General features: G+C 49.9%; 2 protein-coding genes across 2 annotated transcripts in view; one reads left to right on the top strand and one right to left on the bottom strand.

The window, feature by feature from the left end:
• LOC138762264 (tubulin alpha-4A chain-like) overlaps positions 1-20,732 on the bottom strand; it is a 76,672-nt gene that overhangs the window by 31,063 nt on the left and 24,877 nt on the right. The gene's annotated exons all lie outside the window — the stretch shown is intronic.
• LOC138762265 (tubulin alpha chain) overlaps positions 13,668-20,732 on the top strand; it is a 47,633-nt gene continuing 40,568 nt past the window's right edge. The window contains exon 1 of the mRNA XM_069935953.1: positions 13,668-13,844. The gene's annotated coding sequence lies outside the window, so the exon portion shown is untranslated. The remainder of the gene's footprint in view (positions 13,845-20,732) is intronic.

Here is a 20,732-nt window from a genome sequence, read left to right as displayed (position 1 = left end):
CCTCAGGAGAGAGAAACTCATTTAACTGTCGGGAGGGTGAAAGGAGGGGGGCGTGAAATATCTCGAAGAAGAAAGGGGCAACTGGAGAAACTCAGTGGTTGAACCCGTGTCCATGGATACAAATGGTCTGTCCCCCGTTTCCAATCCACTTTCCTCCACGGCACTGCCTGGCCTGCTGAGTCCCTCCAACTTCTTGGTGCTTGTTCCTGGCCACGGCATCTGCAGCTTTTGTGTTTCTCTGTCGAACGAACCCTTCCTGGATATATCACAGTTTGGTTCAGGAACCACTCTCGCAAGATCGCAAGGAACTGGTGACAGCTCGGCCCATTACTCAACCCCCTACCTGCCATCGACTCCCACTGTCTCGGGAAAGCTGCTACAATATTAAAGGTTTCCCCCCCCCGATCACGCTTCTCCCCCTTGCACCCATGATGCTCTGTGTTTTCCTGCTGTTAGCCCATGATGCCTTGGCGGTATTTAACCACATGATCAGTTCTTCCCTCCCCGGTGCACCCAATGCATTCTTCCCTGCCTTCATACATGAGGCGAATGAGCCCTGGATCAGACCACAAGATATAGGAGAAGTAGGCCAATCAGCCCATCGAGTCTGCTCTGCCATTTTATCATGAGTAGATCCATCCTCCCACTCAGTCCCACTCCCTGGCAGAGGCATCACCCAGTGCAGTAACTCATGGTGTCACCCCCCCACCCATGCGTGGGTCTGCGGGGTCTTACGGTCATTTTCATGTGACCCCTTTGATGGTGTCACCTGGTGCAGTCTGCACCCCCCGCGCCCCCCAAGTGACACTAGTGCTCCCCGACCTTCTCCCCGTAATCTTGATGCCCCGACTAATCAAATACCTGTCAATCTCTGCCTTAAGTACACCCAACGACTTCGCTTCCACAGCTGCCCATGCCAACAAGTTCCGCAGACTCACGACCTTCTGACTAAAGACATTTTTCTGCATGTCTGTTTTAAATTGATGCCCATTTATCCTAAAGTTGTGCCCTCTTGTCCTGGACTCCCCTTCCATGGAAAACAGCCTTACCACATCTACTTTGTTCAGGCCTTTCTGCACTCAAAATGCCTCTATGAGATTCTTCCCCGCCCCCTCATCCTTCTGTATTTCAACGAGTACAGTCCAAGAACCAACAATCATTCTTCATATGCTAACCCTTTCATTCCAGGTTTCATTCTAGTGAACCTTCTCTGAACCCTCTCCAACACCAGCACATCTTTTCTCAAATAAGGCGCCCAAAACGGTACCCTGTACTCCAAGTGAGGCCTCACATCCCTGCTCTTATATCCCATTCCTCGAGACACTGCATGGGCCTTCTTCACCACTGACTCAACCTGGAGGGTAACTTTTAGGCTCGAGGATGCCCAAGTCCTTTTTCAACTCTGAATTTTGAATTTTATTCCCATCTATTTCTTCTACCAAATTGCATGACCATAAACTTCCCAACATAGTATTTCATCTGCCACCTCTCTTTGCCCGCTCTCCTAATCTATCCAAGACTCTCTGCATTCTCTCGGAACCCTCAGCACCATCTGCCCTTCCACCTATTTTGGTAGTATTAGGAGCCCAGAGGACCCCAAAACCCAGCAGCAATAGAAATTCACCAAGACAAACGGTTACTTAAACAAAAGTCATTTTTAATTTTCTTTAAACATAAAAACAGGATCAAATTTTAACTTATTACTATTAACTTAACCCCCTTCTAATTCTAAGCACAAATGTATATAATGTGTTCAGGAAAGTTCTTTGATTCACAGTCCAATCTCACTTCTCACTCCTCCAAGTTCACTGGTTGCAGGCGATTCTTTTACTGTGCACAGAATTTAACATTTATGAATCTTCTCCAGGCTCTGGTGCTTAAATGGTTTCCGCTCAGGAAGGTTCTTGTTGATTTCAGAGAGAGATTTGTTGCTCGTTGGACACATACAAACTGATTCCCTCTGATCAGCCTCTTCAGTGTCTTGCCAAAGAAACTTGACCCATCATGGGTTTTCCAAATGATAATCTCTTCTTCCAGGTCACCACAGAATTCCTCTTGTTTCCCTTATTTCAGGAGAAATACTCTAGCCAGCCATTTCCTCTTGTAAGGACCACAAGGGTTTTAAACAGGCTGAACTCAGAACTCACAATCCATCTTCAAAATGGGGTTTCAACAAGCTGCCAGCTTGCCATGACTGCAGACACCAATTCTCTCTTAGAGAAAAACCATATGACTTTCTTAGAACAGCAAACTGCATCCAGACAGATTGCAGAACCGGACCCAAACTTGAGTCTGTTCATCTGTTACTTACAAAACAATAATCCATTTACACCTGCTTTTGAAATTCTTTAGAAATCAGTTGCCTTGTTTTATTGTCCTTGCAAAGACTCTCACTGCCTACATGACTCACTTTCAGCAAAGCTCTTGCATTTTTAATGAGATCTGTTTTGTGAAGTGTTTGTTTGTGACCTACACTAAACCCTTGTAATCTATCTCCTTCAAAAACATATCTATATACAATATAAAATATGATATAATCTGCCACAGAATCATCTGCAAAATTAGCCACAAAGCCTTCTATTCCATAATCCGTAACATTTATTTCTAACGTAGAAAGAAATGGCCCCAATCTGAGCCCTGCGGAACACCACTGGTAACTGGTAGCCAACAAGAATAAGTGGTGCGTTGGCTCTATTGGGCGGAGTGGGGGGGGGGGGGGTTGGTGGTATGGTGGCTATATTAGACGGAGGGTGTAATGGGTGGTATTTAAATCAGCCTCCCCGCATTATTCCCCCACCCCACACGTTTTTGAACCCCTGACATTTATCGACCCCCTGGATGGTCCCATCGACCACTTTGGGGACCCCTATGCTAGACTGATAGCAGAAGAACCCTCCTCACTGTATGAGATATCTTTTGGAAAATAAATGTACACTCCTCCTTTGGAGTGAATCATGAAAGTCTACAGACGCTGTGCTTGAAGTGAATACACAGAAACGCTGGAGGAACTCAGCCGGTCTCGCTGCATCCACATGGGGTGATGATACATAGCCGACGTTTCAGGCCTGAGCCCTTCTTCAAGGTAGGTGTAAAAAGCAGGCAGGCTGCCCTGCTGAATACCTCTAGCATTTCCAAGTTTTTACTGAACTTCTCCTTTGAGGAGGGTGTGAACCACAGTTTGAAACATCTGCCAACAGAGGGCAGTGACATCCCACCTGAAGCAACCCTTTACTCATCACAGAGCACCGATGACATACGGATTACTTCAAGTGGGATGTGAGTGGAAAGTAAAAGGTTGAGAATCTCTGGTCTACACCTTCCAGCAGATAGGTGACCAAAACTGTGCACAATTCTCCAAATTTGGCCTCACCAACATCTTAAACAACTTTAGTTACCAGGACAGCATGAGAGTATTGTTGTGGGGTTCATTCAGGAGCTTGATAAAGGCAGGGAAGAATATGGAACATTGACTCTTCTCCACCAATCCAGCTGATCCATTGTCCCACTCAGCCCCACTCCCCTGGCTTCTCCCCATAACCTTTGATACCCTGACTATTCAGATACCTATCAACCTCTACCTTAAATACACCCACAGCTGCCCATGGTAGTATATTCTAGAGATTCACTGCTCTCTGACTAAAGAATTTCCTCCTCATCTCTGTTGTAAATGAGCACCCTGCAATCCTGAAGTTGTGCCTTCTTGTCCTAGATTTCTCCACCATGACGGGAAACAACCTTGCCAAACTACTCTGTCTAGGCCTTTGAACATTCAAAATTCTTCTATGAGGTAACCCCCCCCCATTCTTCTGAACTCCAAGGAGTCCAGTCCAAGAGCCGTCAAATGTTCCTCATATGTTAATCCCTTCATTCTTGTGAATCTTCTCTGAACCCTCTCCAGTACCACCACATACTTTCTTAAATAAGGAGCCCAAAATGTAGTCTAAGTGAGAATTCACCAGTGCCTTATAACATAGCAGAACTAGTAAGATGCAGTTCAGAAATGCAGAGTTACAGTGGGAGATTGGTTGGTACAGAGAGGCTGGAACAATAAGGACATTTAAGAGACCTTTAGACAGGCACATGGATGGAAGAAAGATAGAGTCACAAGATAGGGAGGGTTTAGTAATTTTTTTTAAGGAATATATGGGTCGGCACAACATCAAGGGCTGAAGGGCCTGTACTGTGCTGTAGTGTTCTATGTGTAAACAATTAGTCGACCTTTCAGGTCGGGACCCTTCACCGAGACTAAAGTGGGAAGGGGAGGTGGCAACTATATCACAAGATCACAGATCTTGGCCCATCGAGTTTGCTCCGTGAAACCTCCCTGAGCGAAACTGTTCTCGCATCTAGTTCCAAGTTCCGACCTTGTCCCCATATCCCATGATACCCTGAGTAATTACATACCTATCAATTTCCCCTTTAAATTCCTCCAAGGATTCTGCCTCCACAGCTGCACGTGGCCACAAATTGCACAAATCTACAACCCTCTGGCTATAGAAATTTCTCCACATCTCTGTGGTATTTTTTAAATTCTAAGACTGTGGACTCTTGTCCTGGAATCACCCAACAGGGGAAACATCTTATTTACATCCACTCTGTCCAATCAATTCATTATTCGAAATGTTTCTATGAGATCCCTTCTCATTCTTCTATATTCTAATGAATAAAGTCCAAGAGCCGCTAAGTGTTCCTCATACGTTGGCCTTCTCATTCTTGGAATCATTCTGGTAAACCTCCTCTGTATCCTCTCCAACTTTGTTATATCCATTCTAAGATATGGGGCCCAAAACTGCACACAGTTACTCCAAATGAGAACTCACCAGTGGCCCACAGAGACTCATCAACACCTCTTTATTCTTATACACAATCCCCTTTGAAACGAATGCCAACATACCATTCACCTTCTTTCCCGCCAATCCAACCTGGCGGTCAACTTTCAGGGTGTCCTGCACGAGGACCCCCAAGACCCTTTGTACATCTGAGGTTTGAATTTTCTCCCCATCCAAATAATAATCCGACCGTTTATTTCCTCGACCAAAATGCACAACCGTACTTTTCTCAACATTATATCTCATCTGCCATTTCTTCGTCCATTCTCCTAAATTGTTCAAGTCTCTCAGCAAGCTTTCGATTTCTTCTACACTTTGTACTGTACCACCTACTTTGGTGTCATCTACAAACTTTGCCACAAAACCATTTAATCTACAATCTAAATCATCAATATGTATTGTGAAAAGAAAATCAAAGGGGGAGAGGGGCAAAGAGGCGACAAGGTCTTGGACGGAAGGAGAGACGGGTAGAGGGAGAGCCCAAATAAGTTGAGGAATAGGATTGATGGGATTGCTCTGCAGGCCAGCATTAATTCAGGGGGCTGAATGGCTTTGCTCTCTCTCTCTCTTTCTCTCTTTCTCTCTCTCTCTCTCTCTCTCTCTCTCTCTTTCTCTCTCTCTCTTTCTCTCTCTCTCTCTCTCTCTCTCTTTCTCTCTTTCTCTCTCTCTCTCTCTCTCTCTCTCTCTCTCTCTCTCTCTCTCTCTCTGTGCAGTGAAAAAATGCAGGAAATACTGACACAAGATGATGAGAGAGTTGATCGTGTGGATAGCCGGACACCTTTTCCCCAGGGCTGAAATGGTGGCCACAAGAGGACACGAGTTTCAGGTGCTGGGGAGCGAGTACAGAGGAGATGACAGGGGTAAGTTTTTTTACGCAGAGAATGGTGGGTGCGTGGAATGGGCTGCCGGCGATGGGAGTGGAAGCGAAAATGTTAGGGTCTTCTAAGAGACTTGTGGATAGGTAGCTCAGAAAAATAGAGGGCTATGGGTAAGCCTAGTCATTTCTAAGGTAGGGACATGTTCAGCACAACTTTCTGGGCCAAAGGACCTGTATGGTGCTGTAGGTTTTCAATGTTTCTATGACGCACGATTGCTCAGCAGGGACAGGAATCTGGTGTCCTGGCCCAGTCTGACCTTAGGTGCGATCTTGACAAAATAGCTAACAAATCTCCAAACCTCTCTTTTCGAGGGCAGTGAGCTCCTGACTAAATAAAGTGAACACCAGCCTTCTTGTATCCTGAAAAAGGGAAAATTTGGTTCAAAGTTCAGGTTTGCTGTCAGAGTAAATACGTGGCATCATATACAACCCTACCAAAGTAAACTTCACTTTCTCATTGTTCCAACTCTATCTTTGCCAGGTCTCAGGTGGGATGGGGGGTGGGGGGAAATTTAACAGGAATCTGAGGAGTAATTTCTTTATTACACAGAGGGTGGAAGGTGTACGGAACGGCTGCCAGAGGAGGGGTTGAGGCAGGTACTAGTTTAAGAAACATTTGGATGGATACATGGTAGGATTGGTTCAGGGGGATATTGGCCAAACGTGGGCAGGGAAATATTTTGGTCAGTACGAGAAAGATCCCGAGGGCGGATCTGTGGGTTCAAACTACCTGCTGCCTTGCAGGTTTGCCCTCTTCAGGCAAAGGCGAGGAGAAGGAAACTCTGACTTCAAATCCCTGGGCTCGGCTCGCCCAGCCGTCAATACCTGGAAAGGGCCCCAGCTATGGGCAAATAGCACAGGTCAGTCTGGCAGCAGCAAACTCGGTGGGCGAAGGATCTGTAAGGACAATGGCCAGCGAGCACGGTCTTGAAACAGACCACTGTGGGGCAATCCCGCGTCACTCTGGCTGTCTTGCCTTGCACTCCGCCAGGCCCAGTGGCATGGGATCCAGAGGGAGGCGTTTGTCCTGGGCAAGCACTCGCCTCCAAGTCCTTGTCCCGGCACATGGTGCCTACAGCTCCATGGAAAACAGAAAAAGCGTTCTGTGAGGACAGAAAAGGTACAAGACACCGTATTCATCTTCGCTTGAGAAAGGATGGGCCATGGTGATGATGGTGCTGAGAACGTTGGGCCAAAGGGCCTGTTTCCACTTAACTGTGTCCTTTCAAAATGAGTCCCTGGCTGTCTACAGTCAGGGTTGGAACATGCCAAATACACTGGCTCTGGAGAATAGTTGCATAAGACATTGGTGAGGCCCCATTTGGAGCATCGCGTTCAGTGTTGGTCGCCGTGCTGCAGGGAAGATGACGTCGAGGAGCTGGAGAGGATGCAGAGAAGGTTGACGAGGATGTTGCCAGGACTTGGGGGGGCCTGAGCTACAGGGAGAGGTGGAGCCGGCCAGGGCTTTATTCCTTGGAGCACAGGACAATGAGGGGAGATCTCACAGAGGCGGACAAAAATCACGAGAGGATTAGATTGGGTGAATGCAAAGAATCTTTTGCCCGGAGATGGTGAATTGGTAACCAGAGGACATGGGTTTAAGGTAAAGGGGAGAGATTTAAGAGGAACCTGAAGGGTAATGTTTTTACACAGAGGGTGGTGGGTGTATGGAACGGGCTGCCGGAGGAAGGGTGTTGAGGCAGGTGTTATTTGCTGTTACAGCAAATCCAGGACAGATACATGGACAGAGGGAGATGAGCCAAACCCAGGCAGGTGGGACTAGTGTGGGTGGGACATCTTGGTCAGCGTGGGCAAGTTGGGCCAAAGGGCCTGTTTCCACACTGTGAAGTCTACCATCCTTGCTTGACTAACTCAAGGAGATCCTCTCAGCAGGTAAGGAGACAAGGCAAACTAAGTAAAAATCTGACAGCACTAATGACTGGGAGATACCTCAGACCTCTGGAGCATCAAAGGTTGAGAGGTGACCCAATAGAAGTTTATCGAATAATGGGAGTGTAGTGCGTGTCGAAAGAACCAAAGACTTGTTGATCCAAACCAGGGCTTTTATTAACTAAAAGACTGGAGCATATCACAAGTAGGTCGACCAGTCCAGAATGACCTGGTCTGGCTAGAAGCAATCCTTTAAGACCTGCCAATAGGTGTGGTAACACTCTCAGCCAATCACAGTCATCCTACACTACCATCTGTACACATTGGTGATAGAATCTGTACTATCACAAGGAGGCAGTCAGATTTTGTACAGGTTCCTTTCTACAGGACACTGTTAAAAGTGGGGGAGAGGGGTGTAGAGTTTAAAGGAGATGTGCAGGTAGGGCTTTTACACAGAGGGGTGAGTGACTGGAATAGACAGCCTGGACTAGTGGTTGAAGCAGACATGATAGAGGCTTCTAGATAGAGACATGAATATGCAGGGAATGGAGGGATCACATCACACCATAGGAGCAGAAATAGGCCATTCAGCCCATTGAGTCTGCCCCACCATTTAATCATGAGCTGATCCAATTTCCCACTCAGCCCCACTGCCCAGCCTTCTCCCCATCACCTTTGATGCCCTGGCTAATCAAGAATCTATCACTCTCTAGCCTTAAATAAATGCAGTGACCTACCTCCACAAATTCCAGAGATTCACCACCCTCTGGCTAAAGAAATACTTCTGTTCTAAGCGGACACCCTTCAATCCTGAAATTGTGCCCTCTTGTCCTAGACTCTCCCACCATGGGAAATAAACTTTCTACATCTACTGTTCATGCCTTTCAACATTTGATGTGTTTCCCCCCCACCCCCCCAATTCTCCTAAATTACAACAGGTACAGGCCAAGAGTCATCAAACGTTCCCAGATTATAACCCTTTCAATCCCGGAATCATCCTTCTCAAACTCTTCTGAACCCCGTCCAGCATATCCTTTCTTAAATGATGAGCCCAAAACTGCTCACAATACTCCAAGTGGGGTCTCAGCATATATAACCATATAACATTTCGGCCCTTTGAGTCCATGCCGAACACTTTCTTCCACCTAGCCCCAGTGACCCGCACCAGCCCATAACCTACACTACCCCTCTCATCCATACACCTATCCAACTTTTCCTTAAATTTTAAAATTGAACTTGCATCTACCACTTTGGCCGAAAGCTCATTCCACACTCCCACCACCCTCTGGATGAAGAAATTCCCCCTCATGTTGCCCCTAAACTTTTCCCATTTTACTCTTAATCCATGTCCTCATGTTTGAATCTCCCCTGCTCTCAATGGAAAAAGCTTGTCCACATTGACTCTATGTGCCCCCCTCATAATTTTAAATACCTCGATCAAATCACCCCTCAATCTTCTACGCTCCAGGGAATAAAGTCCCAGCCTGCTCAACCTTTCTCTGTAACTCAAACCCTGAAACAATGGCAACATTCTTGTAAATCTCCTCTCCTCTCTCTCTATTCTGTTGATATCCTTCCTGTAATTTGGCGACCAAAACTGCACACACTATTCCAAAATTTGGCCTCACCAATGCCAAAGCCTCACCATCACACCCCTGCTTTTATATTCTGTTCCTCTTGAAATGAACGGCAGCTTTGCATTTTCCTTCTTCACCACCGACTCAACCTGCAAGCAACAGAGTTTCACTCTGATTTGGACATTGGGTTCAGCACAGACACGAGGGCCGAAGGGCCTATTCCTGCACTGTTCTATGCTCTCTCTGGAGGCTCCCTTTCAAAGGAAGGTAAAGGTCAAGGCCAAAAGGTAATTTGCCTGAATTTTCCAATTTTTTTTGTTTGCTTCTTTCCAATTGTAGCTTTGTTATTTAAGATAAGGGGAACAAAGAAATTGTCTAATATCTGTGGTTGGGAGAGTTATTGAGATCTTTAAATCATAGAAATAAATAGGACCAAGGAGGGTGTTTTCACTGGCCGGTGAGATACAACTAGGGAACGTGGCCTTAACATTCAGAGAGTAGATTTAGGATAGAGCTGAGGAGGAACAGCTTCTCCCAGAGAGCATTGAATCTGGAGTTCTCTGCCCAAGGAAGCAGTGGACGCGGCCTCATTGAATATATTTAAGCATTTCTCTGGGGAACAGGCTCAGTGGAGCTGAATCCATGACCATTTCAGCCGTGATCTCATTGAAAGGAGGGGCAGGCTCGATGGGCCCGATTTCTCAATAGGACCCCCTCACCTTTTTAAAATTTTACTTTATGTTGAGAAATTTCAACCAATGTGCAGTCAAAACAAAGAATAATCAAAAAAAGGAAAAAAAAAAATCGATATCCATAATGTTAACAAATCAAGTCTTGATCTGCCTGCCGATATCGACATGTGATTCAATTGTTGTAAAGAAAGAAAATTTACAAAAATGCAAATTCAATGTTCCTGTTGAAACAAAGGATAAAAAGAGAATAGAGGGAAAAAAAGAACAAAATAAGAGGAACTCTCCCACCCAACCCCCCCCCCTCCAAGAAATGAGAAGGAAAAGTATGGCAAGAGAAAGAAAAGATTGGCCTCACCTTGGATAAACCCCACTCCCATCAAGGGACAAATAAGCTGACTTATCTAGAGTTCTCGGCGTTGCGAGCACCTAGGACCCATCGTCTTGCTGACGATACCCTGCTCATGGGCTGTCTAAAGGAAGTGGATGAGGGAGATTGAAAACTTGGCTGAATGCTGCATTCAACAAGCTTGCACTCGATATCTAACTAAGGAGCTGATTGTAGACTTCAGGAAGGGAAACCCAGAGGCGTACAATCCAGTGAACATTGAGGGATCAGAGGTGGACAGGGTGAGGAAATTTAAGTTCTTGGGAGTCACTATCTCAGAGGTTCTTTCCTCAACCCAACTCACTAATGGCATCGTGAAGAAAGCCCGTCAGCACCTCTACTTCCTCAGGGGTTTGCGGAGGTTTGGGATGACATCAGAAATACTGGCAAATTTCTACAGATGTGTGGTGGAAAAGTCTGCTGACTGGCTCCATCACAACCTAGTATGGGGTCACCAATACTCTTGAGTGTAAAGCCTTGCAAAAGGTAGTGGACACAGCCCAGGACATCACAGGCAAAACCCTCCCTGCCATCGAGAACATCTACAGGGAACGCTGCCGTCGGAGAGCAGCAGCGATCATCAAGGATCGACTCCACCCAGCACCCGTTCAGTTCTTGCTGCTACCATCAGGAAAGAGGTATCGGTGCCACAAGACTCGCACCCACCGGATTCAGGAAGAGCTGCTCCTCCCCCCCCCCCCCCCACCATCAGCCTCCTCAACAACAAACTCAATCAGGAACTTATTTAAGTCTCTGGCTTGTGCACTTTATTGATTTTCTTTCTGTTCTCTCTGGGTGGCACAGTCAGTTTGTTTACATTTATTATCTGTTTCCCGTTCTTTATTTGTTTACACTGCGTAGTTTTTTTCTGCACTACCAATATGTGCACCCCCTCCATAAATCTTCGTCCGCGAAGCCAAGCCAAAGAAAGAACCAATATGTGGTAATTCTGCTGTGCCTGCAGGAAAAGGAACCTCGGGGATGTATGTGATGTCATGTAAGTTCTCGGACAATAAACCTGAATAAAATCTAACTGCTACTGTCTTAGAACATAGAGCAATGCAATACAGTACAGGCCCTTCAGCCCTCAATGTTATGCCTTAAATAAAAGTACTAAACCCTCCCTCCCCCAAAACCCTCTATTGTTCTTCCATCCATATGTCCAAGAGTCTCTTAAATGGCCCCAATATTTCAGCCTCCACCACCATCCCCGGCAAGGCGTTCCAGGCACCCAAATAGAAGGCTTGCTCAAACAACTCTAGGCTCCAGGACTAGACCAAGATTAGGTGCAGTGAGAGTGCTCTTGATGTTGGGGAAGTCCATTGACAAGTCTCATGATAGAACAAAAACAGAGAAGTGCAAATGAAATACAATGTCGGAAAGTTCAAGGGGAAATAAATGGGCAGATGATTTTCTGGATGGGGACAAAATTGAAAATTCCCAAATACAAAGGGATCTGGGAGTCCTCATGCAGGATATCCTGAATGGAAACTTGTAGGTTGAGTGGGTGGGGAAGAAGGCAAATGCAATGTGGGCGTTCGTTTCAAGAGGAACAGAATAGAAGAGCAGGGATGTGATGTTGAGGCTTTATAAGGCCCTAGTGAGACCTCACTTGGAGTATTGTGAGCAATTTTGGGCTCCACATTTAAGAAAGGATGTGCTGACGTTAGAGAGGGTTCAGAGGAGGTTCATAAAGATGATTCTGGGAATGAAAAGATTATCATATGAGGAGCGTTTGACAGCTCTTGGTCTGGACTCATTGGAATTTAGGAGAATGAAGGGGGATCTCATTGAAACATTTTGAATGTTGAAAGGTTGTGGACAGAGTAGATGTAGAAAAGTTGTCTCTCAATCTGGGAGAGTCTCGGGACACAAGGGCACAACTTCAGTATTGAAGGGTATCCACTTAGGACAGAGATGCAGAGGAATTTCATCAATGGGGGGGGGGGGAGGGTAAATCAATAGAATTTTTTTGCCACAGGTGGATATGGAGGCCAGTTGGGTGTATTTAAGGTAGAGATTGATAAGTTCTTGATTAGCCAGGGCATCAAAGGTTATGGGGAGAAGGCCGGATAATGGGGCTGTGGGTCAATGGAGCAGCTCATGATTAAATAGCAGGGCAGACTCGATGGGCTGAATGGGCTATTTCTGCTCCTATGATTGACGGTTTTATTAGGGTAGCACAGTTAATATCGCCGTTAGCTCAACTCTGTTACAGCACTAGTGATCGGGACCGGGGTTCGAATCCCATGCTATTTATAAAGAGTTGGTATGTTTTCCCCATGTCTGCATGAGTTTTTCCTGGGGGCTCTGGTTTTCTACCACTGTTCAAAACATATAGGGGGTTGAAAGTTAATTGAGTGCATTTGGGTGGCATGGGCTGTTTCCCTGCTGTATGTTTAAATTTTAAAACTTTACAGCAAGGTGCAGACCTATAGCTAATAAAGTGAATGCATTTAGGACTGAGACGAGGAGAAAAATCTTCCCACAGAGTTGGGAACTAGTGGTACTCCTTCCTAGGGAAAGTTGCCCAGGCCAGTTTTTAAAATAGGACAAAAGCTGCAGATTCAGGAATTTCAAGGAGACATACAGCATGGTCACAGGCCCTTTAGGCCAGTGCCAATTTACACCAATTAACCTATAACCACCAGGTACGTTTTGAACAATGGGAGGAAACTGGAGCCCCCCCCCCCCCACCCCCGGGGAAAACCCATGCAGACACGGGGAGAACTGACAAACTCCTTCCAGTCAGCGGGGATTCGAACTCAGGTTCTGAACACTGCGGCTGTAACAGTGTGGTGGTCATCTGTGCTGTCAAATAAAGAATTGCCGAAGCCTATCTGCAGGGCAAACCTCTTCATAGGGGAATTGGATGGCTGAAGGGGACCGTATCTACTCTTGTAATAGACGACTTTTATGGTAAAATTTAGGGGATCGACTGTAACTTTGACTGCGGAAAGTATATTTGTGATTTATCCGTTGGGAGCTTGGATGGGCGGGTGGCCAGGACCGGGTGTTAAGTCCACATTCAGGCCATCAGGAGCTTGGACATGTGGGTGGCTGAGGCGAGGGTCTGCGGTTGGGCACCACGAGCTCTGGCAGACGGGCGACCAGGGTGAGGATCCGCAGTCTGGGCGTCGGGAGCTCTGGACGGCCGGGGTGAAGATCCGCGGTCAGGGCGCCGGGAGCTCGGATGGGTGGGCGGCCGAGGCTCAAACTGGGGAAGGTCGAGTTTTTTCACGCAATAGATGGAAGATACCAGACTTTTGGGCCAAAACAAGATAAGGGGTCGACTATTAGACGCGTATAATATACAGAAGCAGGAGGGGATTGACTATTGGTGAAGGGCGGCAAGTTCTCCTGCACCTGCTCACTCTCTCCCCCGCCCCGGCGAGGACACACCTCTCTGCCCGCGAGTCTGGGCGGATGAATGGCAGCACACTCCACCCCTCCGTCGGCGCCAGTGGCTGGGTTGGAGGGACGCGCCGGGGAGCGGAGAACTAGCGCAGAGCTCACAGGGACGCGTCACTCGTTCGGAGTGTGAGCAAGGAAGGGCCAGCATTGAACTCCCCGCAGAGGGTCGGTCCAGCCATGGTGAGTCGCAGCCACGTTAAACCTGAGTCCCATGATCATGTTCAAATGATTTGTTACAGGAATTTCAATGTTCATGGTGAGAGGTTGGGGGACTCGGGGCAAATGGTGACAGGAGGCGGGAAATAATTTGAGAGCTGGGTCACTGGTGGAAAATAATGGGCTTTTTGATTAGAATGATCTGTTTCGGGAAGGATTGGTGATAAATAGGGGTTTAACCTGAAACAGGGTGGGCTGTGAAATTGACACGTCCTCAAGGTGAAATGGACACGTCTGTCCTCGCCGCGGGGCATCGCACCTGAACCCGTGGGGCGAGTGGCTGCTCCACGGTTACAGCCCCGGGGGTCCGTCAGTCCCGGGACGGCTCTCCACCTGAGCGACCCCCACCCCCGGCATCACGCTCCGAAATAGATGGGAGACGGAGAGACGAACGAGCTCATGCCCCCCCCCCCCCTCCTCTCCCTTTAGACCTGGTGCAGGGCACCTCCGCGGGGGGGCGAGAGGCGGGGGGGTCCCGCCGGTCCATGGGATGAGCCCTGCCGCTGTTCCCTGCCGGTACGAGCGCGGAGGGCCCCTGTAGGCGTGGCGAGATTATATTTCCTCCGCGTTCAACCTGCCTCTTTCATTGCGGCAGTCGCAGTACTTGGCAGACTGAGTGATGTCTATCCCCCATCCCCATGGGGGTCGGGGAAAGAGGAGGAGAGGGAGCTGGGGGGAGAAGATGAGGGACCTGGGGGAGAAGATGAGGGACCTGGGGGAGAAGATGAGGGACCTGGGGGAGAAGATGAGGGAGCTGGGGGCAGAAGATGAGGGAGCTGGGGGGAGAAGATGAGGGAGCTGGGGGGAGAAGATGAGGGAGCAGGGGGGAGAAGATGAGGGAGCTGGGGGGAGAAGATGAGGGAGCTGGGGGAGAAGATGAGGGAGCTGGGGGGAGAAGATGAGGGAGCTGGGGAGAAGATGAGGGAGCTGGGGGAGAAGATGAGGGAGCTGGGGGAGAAGATGAGGGAGCTGGGGGGAGAAGATGAGGGACCTGGGGGAGAAGATGAGGGAGCTGGGGGAGAAGATGAGGGAGCTGGGGGCAGAAGATGAGGGAGCTGGGGGAGAAGATGAGGGAGCTGGGGGAGAAGATGAGGGAGCTGGGGGGAGAAGATGAGGGAGCTGGGGGGAGAAGATGAGGGAGCTGGGGGGGAGAAGATGAGGGAGCTGGGGGAGAAGATGAGGGAGCTGGGGGAGAAGATGAGGGAGCTGGGGGAGAAGATGAGGGAGCTGGGGGAGAAGATGAGGGAACTGGGGGAGAAGATGAGGGAGCTGGGGGGAGAAGATGAGGGACCTGGGGGAGAAGATGAGGGAACTGGGGGAGAAGATGAGGGAGCTGGGGGGAGAAGATGAGGGAGCTGGGGGGAGAAGATGAGGGAGCTGGGGGGAGAAGATGAGGGAGCTGGGGGGAGAAGATGAGGGAGCTGGGGGAGAAGATGAGGGAGCTGGGGGAGAAGATGAGGGAACTGGGGGAGAAGATGAGGGAACTGGGGGAGAAGATGAGGGAACTGGGGGAGAAGATGAGGGAGCTGGGGGAGAAGATGAGGGAGCTGGGGGCAGAAGATGAGGGAGCTGGGGGAGAAGATGAGGGAGCTGGGGGGAGAAGGTGAGGAGAGGGGAGGAGATGAGGGAGAGGGGAGGAGATGAGGGAGAGGGGAGGAGATGAGGGAGAGGGGAGGAGATGAGGGAGAGGGGAGGAGATGAGGGAGAGGGGAGGAGATGAGGGAGAGGGGAGGAGATGAGGGAGAGGGGAGGAGATGAAAGAGGGGGGAGGAGATGAGGGAGGGGGGAGGAGGAGAAGAGGGAGGTGGGGGGAGGAGAAGAGGGAGGTGGGGGGAGGAGGCGAAGAGGGAGGTGGGGGGAGGAGGCGAAGAGGGAGGTGGGGGGGAGGAGGCGGAGAGGGAGGAGGCGGAGAGGGAGGAGGCGGAGAGGGAGGAGGAGGAGAGGGAGGAGGAGAGGAGAGGGAGGAGGAGGAGAGGGAGGAGGGGAAGAGGGAGGAGGGGAAGAGGGAGGAGGGGAAGAGGGAGGAGGGGAAGAGGGGAGGAGGGGAAGAGGGGAGGAGGGGAAGAGGGAGGAGGGGAAGAGGGAGGAGGGGAAGAGGGAGGAGGGGAAGAGGGAGGAGGGGAAGAGGGAGGAGGGGAAGAGGGAGGAGGGGAAGAGGGAGGAGGGGAAGAGGGAGGAGGGGAAGAGGGAGGAGGGGAAGAGGGAGGAGGGGAAGAGGGAGGAGGGGAAGAGGGAGGAGGGGAAGAGGGAGGAGGGGAAGAGGGAGGAGGGGAAGAGGGAGGAGGGGAAGAGGGAGGAGGGGAAGAGGGAGGAGGGGAAGAGGGAGGAGGGGAAGAGGGAGGAGGGGAAGAGGGAGGAGGGGAAGAGGGAGGAGGGGAAGAGGGAGGAGGGGAAGAGGGAGGAGGGGAAGAGGGAGGAGGGGAAGAGGAGGAGGGGAAGAGGGAGGAGGGGAAGAGGGAGGAGGGGAAGAGGGAGGAGGGAAGAGGGAGGAGGGGAAGGGGGAGGAGGGGAAGGGGGAGGAGGGGAAGGGGGAGGAGGGGGAGGGGGAGGGGGAGGAGGGGGAGGGGGGAGGAGGGGGAGGGGAGGAGGGGGAAGGGGGAGGAGGGGAAGGGGGAGGAGGGGGAGGGGGAGGAGGGGGAGGGGGAGGAGGGGGAAGGGGGAGGAGGGGAAGGGGGAGGAGGGGAAGGGGGAGGAGGGGAAGGGGAGGAGGGGAAGGGGGAGGAGGGGAAGGGGGAGGAGGGGAAGGGGGAGGAGGGGAAGGGGGAGGAGGGGAAGGGGGAGGAGGGGAAGGGGGAGGAGGGGAAGGGGGGGGAGGAGGGGAAGGGGGGGGAGGAGGGGAAGGAGGGGGAGGAGGGGAAGGAGGGGGAGGAGGGGGAGGAGGGGGAGGAGGGGAAGGAGGGGGAGGAGGGGAAGGAGGGGGAGGAGGGGGAGGAGGGGGAGGAGGGGGAGGAGGGGGAGGAGGGGAAGGAGGGGGAGGAGGGGAAGGAGGGGGAGGAGGGGAAGTGGATAGGGGGGAGGAGGGGAAGGAGGGGGAGGAGGGGAAGGAGGGGGAGGAGGGGAAGGAGGGGGAGGAGGGGAAGGAGGGGGAGGAGGGGAAGGAGGGGAAGGAGGGGGAGGAGGGAAGAGGGAGGTGGGGGAGGAGGAGGAGGAGAAGAGGGAGGTGGGAGGGAGGAGGAGGAGAAGAGGGAGGTGGGGGTGGAGGAGAAGAGGGAGGTGGGGGGAGGAGGAGAAGAGGGAGGCGGGGGAGAAGTGGGAGTGTGAGATGTGGGGGAGGTGGCAGGATGGTGGAAGAGGAGAGGAAGGTGAGGAAGGGAGGGAGCTGGAAGATGGGTGAAGAGAGGGAGCTGGAGAGAGGGGGAGGGGAGGGAGATGGTGGAGAGAGGGAGATGGGGGGCAGGGCAGAGGGTGAGATGGGGACGGGAGGGGGAGGATGAATGTATTTATAGGTCAGAACAACATTGTGGGCAAAAAGGCCTGTACTGTGCGTATTGTTCTGTTAAATTTAAAATTAGATGTGTATCATGTAATAGGCCCTTTCAACCCATAAGCACTTGCCTTCCCAATTACACGCATTTGACCTACAATTCCCAGTAGATTTTGAATAGTGGGAAGGAACTGGAGCACCTGGAGTAGACACGGGGGAGAACTTACAAACTCCTTACAGCGAGCCCCGGATTCAAACCCTGGTTCGATCACTTCTGGTGTACCAGCATTGAGCTAAATGTTACGCCGCCCTGTTCTAATGTACATAATGTACAGAAATGCTTACTTGTTTTAGCCAAGCAGGTATTCTGAGTATTATTGTGAGGGCACAGAGGACCTCTATCTTTGCTTGGCTTCGCGGACGAAGATTTATGGAGGGGTAAAGACCACGTCAGCTGCAGGCTCGTTTGTGGCTGACAAGTCCGATGCGGGACAGGCAGACATGGTTGCAGATGTTGCAGGGGAAAATTGGTTGGTTGGGGTTGGGTGTTGGGTTTTTCCTCCTTTGTCTTTTGACAGTGAGGTGGACTCTGCGGTCTTCGAACTGTGAGGCGTCAAGATGCACGGTTTGAGATGATATCAGCCCACTGGCGGTGGTCAATGGGGCAGGCACCAAGAGCTTTCTTTAGGCAGTCCTTGTACCTCTTTGGTGCACCTCTGTCTCGGTGGCCAGTGGAGAGCTCGCCATATAACACGATCTTGGGAAGGCGATGTCCTATATAGAGGACTTTATGGTCAAGTTTTTTCACACAGAAGGGAGAGGGAGGAGTAATACAACATTTAGACTGGAAAGGTTCAGCACAGGTAAGCAACTTGGTCAGCATGGATGCGTTGGACTGAAGGGCATCACCTTAACCCTAATGTAAAACTCTGAGCCCGTTTGTCTTGAAACTTGACGAATCATTCTGAAAAATTAAGTGTTTTGTGGCCTGGGGTTTTACCTCTGGGGATACCAAAAGGTCACCTCAAATTCACTCTAGTCAGGTGACCTGCCTTATTCCCCAAGCCAAAGGGGAAAAGGCCTGAACGTCGAATGGTATGAGTCTGGGTTAGGCCTTGTGCATGTACAGTATACAGAGATATACAGCATGTGACTTGGTTCTGTTTGTCAGGACTGTCTGCTGACATCCATCATCTTTCCACAACCAATAGTGAAAGTTATAGAAGCTAACTCTGAGCTGGATAGACCTTGACCAACAAACAAACCTGTTTCTGATGGTCAGAGAGAGGCTAGGACAAGAGCGTCCAACTTCAGGATTCAAGGACGACTACTTAGATGTGGTGGAATATTTTTTTAGCCTGAGGGCAGTGAACCTGTGCAGCTTTTTGCATGGTGCTGGGGTGGGGGGGGGTGGTGTGGAGGGTCAGGTCATCGTGTGTATAGAGATTGATAGGATCTTGATTAGCCAAGGCAAAGGTTATGGGGAGAAGGCCAGGCATTGGGAAGAATGGCAGGGGAGACTCAATGGCCTGGATAGCCTATTTCTGCTCATTTTTAAAATTCTTCTGCATTTGTACTAACTTCCCCAACTCCTGCCCCTTACCTACTCACTGGGGGCATTTTGCAATGGGCCATCAACATAGCATCTTTGGGACACGGTGGTAGAGTGGAGCACCTGGTGAAAATCCACCGAGGGAGAAGATGCAAGCTCCGCACAGACAGTACCCGATGTCGAGATTGAAGCCGTGTCTCTGGAGCTGAGGGGCAACACCTTAACCCATTGGGCCACGTCCTGGCATGTAACTTGGCTATTGAGTTCCATGTTGAGTCTGGCTCCAAGCGGAAGAGGCAATTCTCTTCCTCTGCTTGTAATGGGTCCTATTGCAGCTATGCAATCTGCCATTTTGGCCCCTTTTGGGGGCGACAGCACATTTACGGGGGGGGGGGGGTGTGGGGGTGGGAGGGCACTGACTGAAATAATCAGAACATAAGAAATAGGAGCAGGAGTTGGGCTCATCTCTACCGACCTGCCTTTTCCCTTAATTCCCCAAGTATGTAGAAATATATCGAACCTCGCTTTAAATATATTTATTGAGGCCACCTCCACTGCTTCAATGGGCAGTGAATTCTGCAGATTCCCCACCCTCTGGGAAAAGCAGTTCCTCCTCATCTCCGTCCTAACTCTACTGCCTTGGATCTCGAGGCTGTGTTCCCTAGTTCTGGTCTCTCCCACCAATGGAAACAACTTGCCTCTATGCCTTTCATAATTTTATATGCCCTCTCATTCTCCTAAATTCCAGCGAGTACAGTCCCAGATGACTCGATCTCTCCTCATGGACTAACCCCCTCATCTCTGGAATCAACAAGGTGAACCTCCTCCGCACCGCCTTCAAAGTCAGTCCATCCTTCCTCAAGTCAGGAGGCCAGAACTGCACGCAGTCCTCCAGATGTGGCCTCACCAGGACCTTGTACAGTTGCAGCATAATTTTTTTTAATGTTGTTTATGTAGTCAGAAGGAGGGAAGAAACCAATGAAACATGACTGCTTCACAGGGAAGGGGACCCGTAATGAGCAGAGTCCTAAGGGGGGCCATAACCACAAAGAAAGCAGGTTGAGAATTGCTGTGACAGCATGAATAGATAATACTGAGTGAGATCAAGTATTAAAATCACAGGCCACTTAATAATATTGGGGAAGATGGGGGAGAAGATGAAGATGGAGATGGGAGAGGGAGATGGGAGAGGGAGATGGGAGAGGGAGATGGGAGAGGGAGATGGGAGAGGGAGATGGGAGAGGGAGATGGGGGAGGGAGATGGGGGAGGGAGAGGAAGAGGGAGATGGTGCTCTGTAATGTTTACAATGGGCACCCATTTCAGTCATTTTACTTTGTTCTGAGGATGTGGCTTCACAGGGAAATGCCAGCATTTATCACCCACCACTAATGGCTTTGAACAGAGGAAGGGCTGGATTCTAGTGTTGGCCAGTATAGTTCCTTGCTTGAAGGACGTTCGTGAGCCAGGTGGGACGGCTCAGTAGTTTTATCAACACTGTTGGTAGAATTAGCTTTATTTTTTAGATTTACTCAATTACTAGTATTTAAGTACTCAGCTGTCACAGTTGATTTTAAACTGGATGTAGTCCATGGTATGTCCAGTAACCTAGCTGTATCCAGGCACCTGTCCATCTCAAATTTCCCTTGAGGATTTGCCCTTGAGAAGGTGACAACAGTTTGGGTACAGAAAACAACCCACAGTATTTAAACTCCAATGAATACAAGTCAAGTTTTGGCACAATATTCTAAGCCAGTGGTTCTCAACCTCATGTGCCACCTTAAGTAATCCTTTACTAACCACAGAGCACTTATGACCTCCTAGGCTGATGTGGCCCAGGCTTCATCTCTTCTGTGCTACTTTTCCTTATTCCTTTAT

This window comes from Narcine bancroftii, chromosome 4 (genome assembly GCF_036971445.1).
Source record: "Narcine bancroftii isolate sNarBan1 chromosome 4, sNarBan1.hap1, whole genome shotgun sequence".
NCBI classification, from domain to species: Eukaryota; Metazoa; Chordata; class Chondrichthyes; order Torpediniformes; family Narcinidae; genus Narcine; species Narcine bancroftii.
This window is presented reverse-complemented; position numbering and strand designations above follow the sequence as displayed.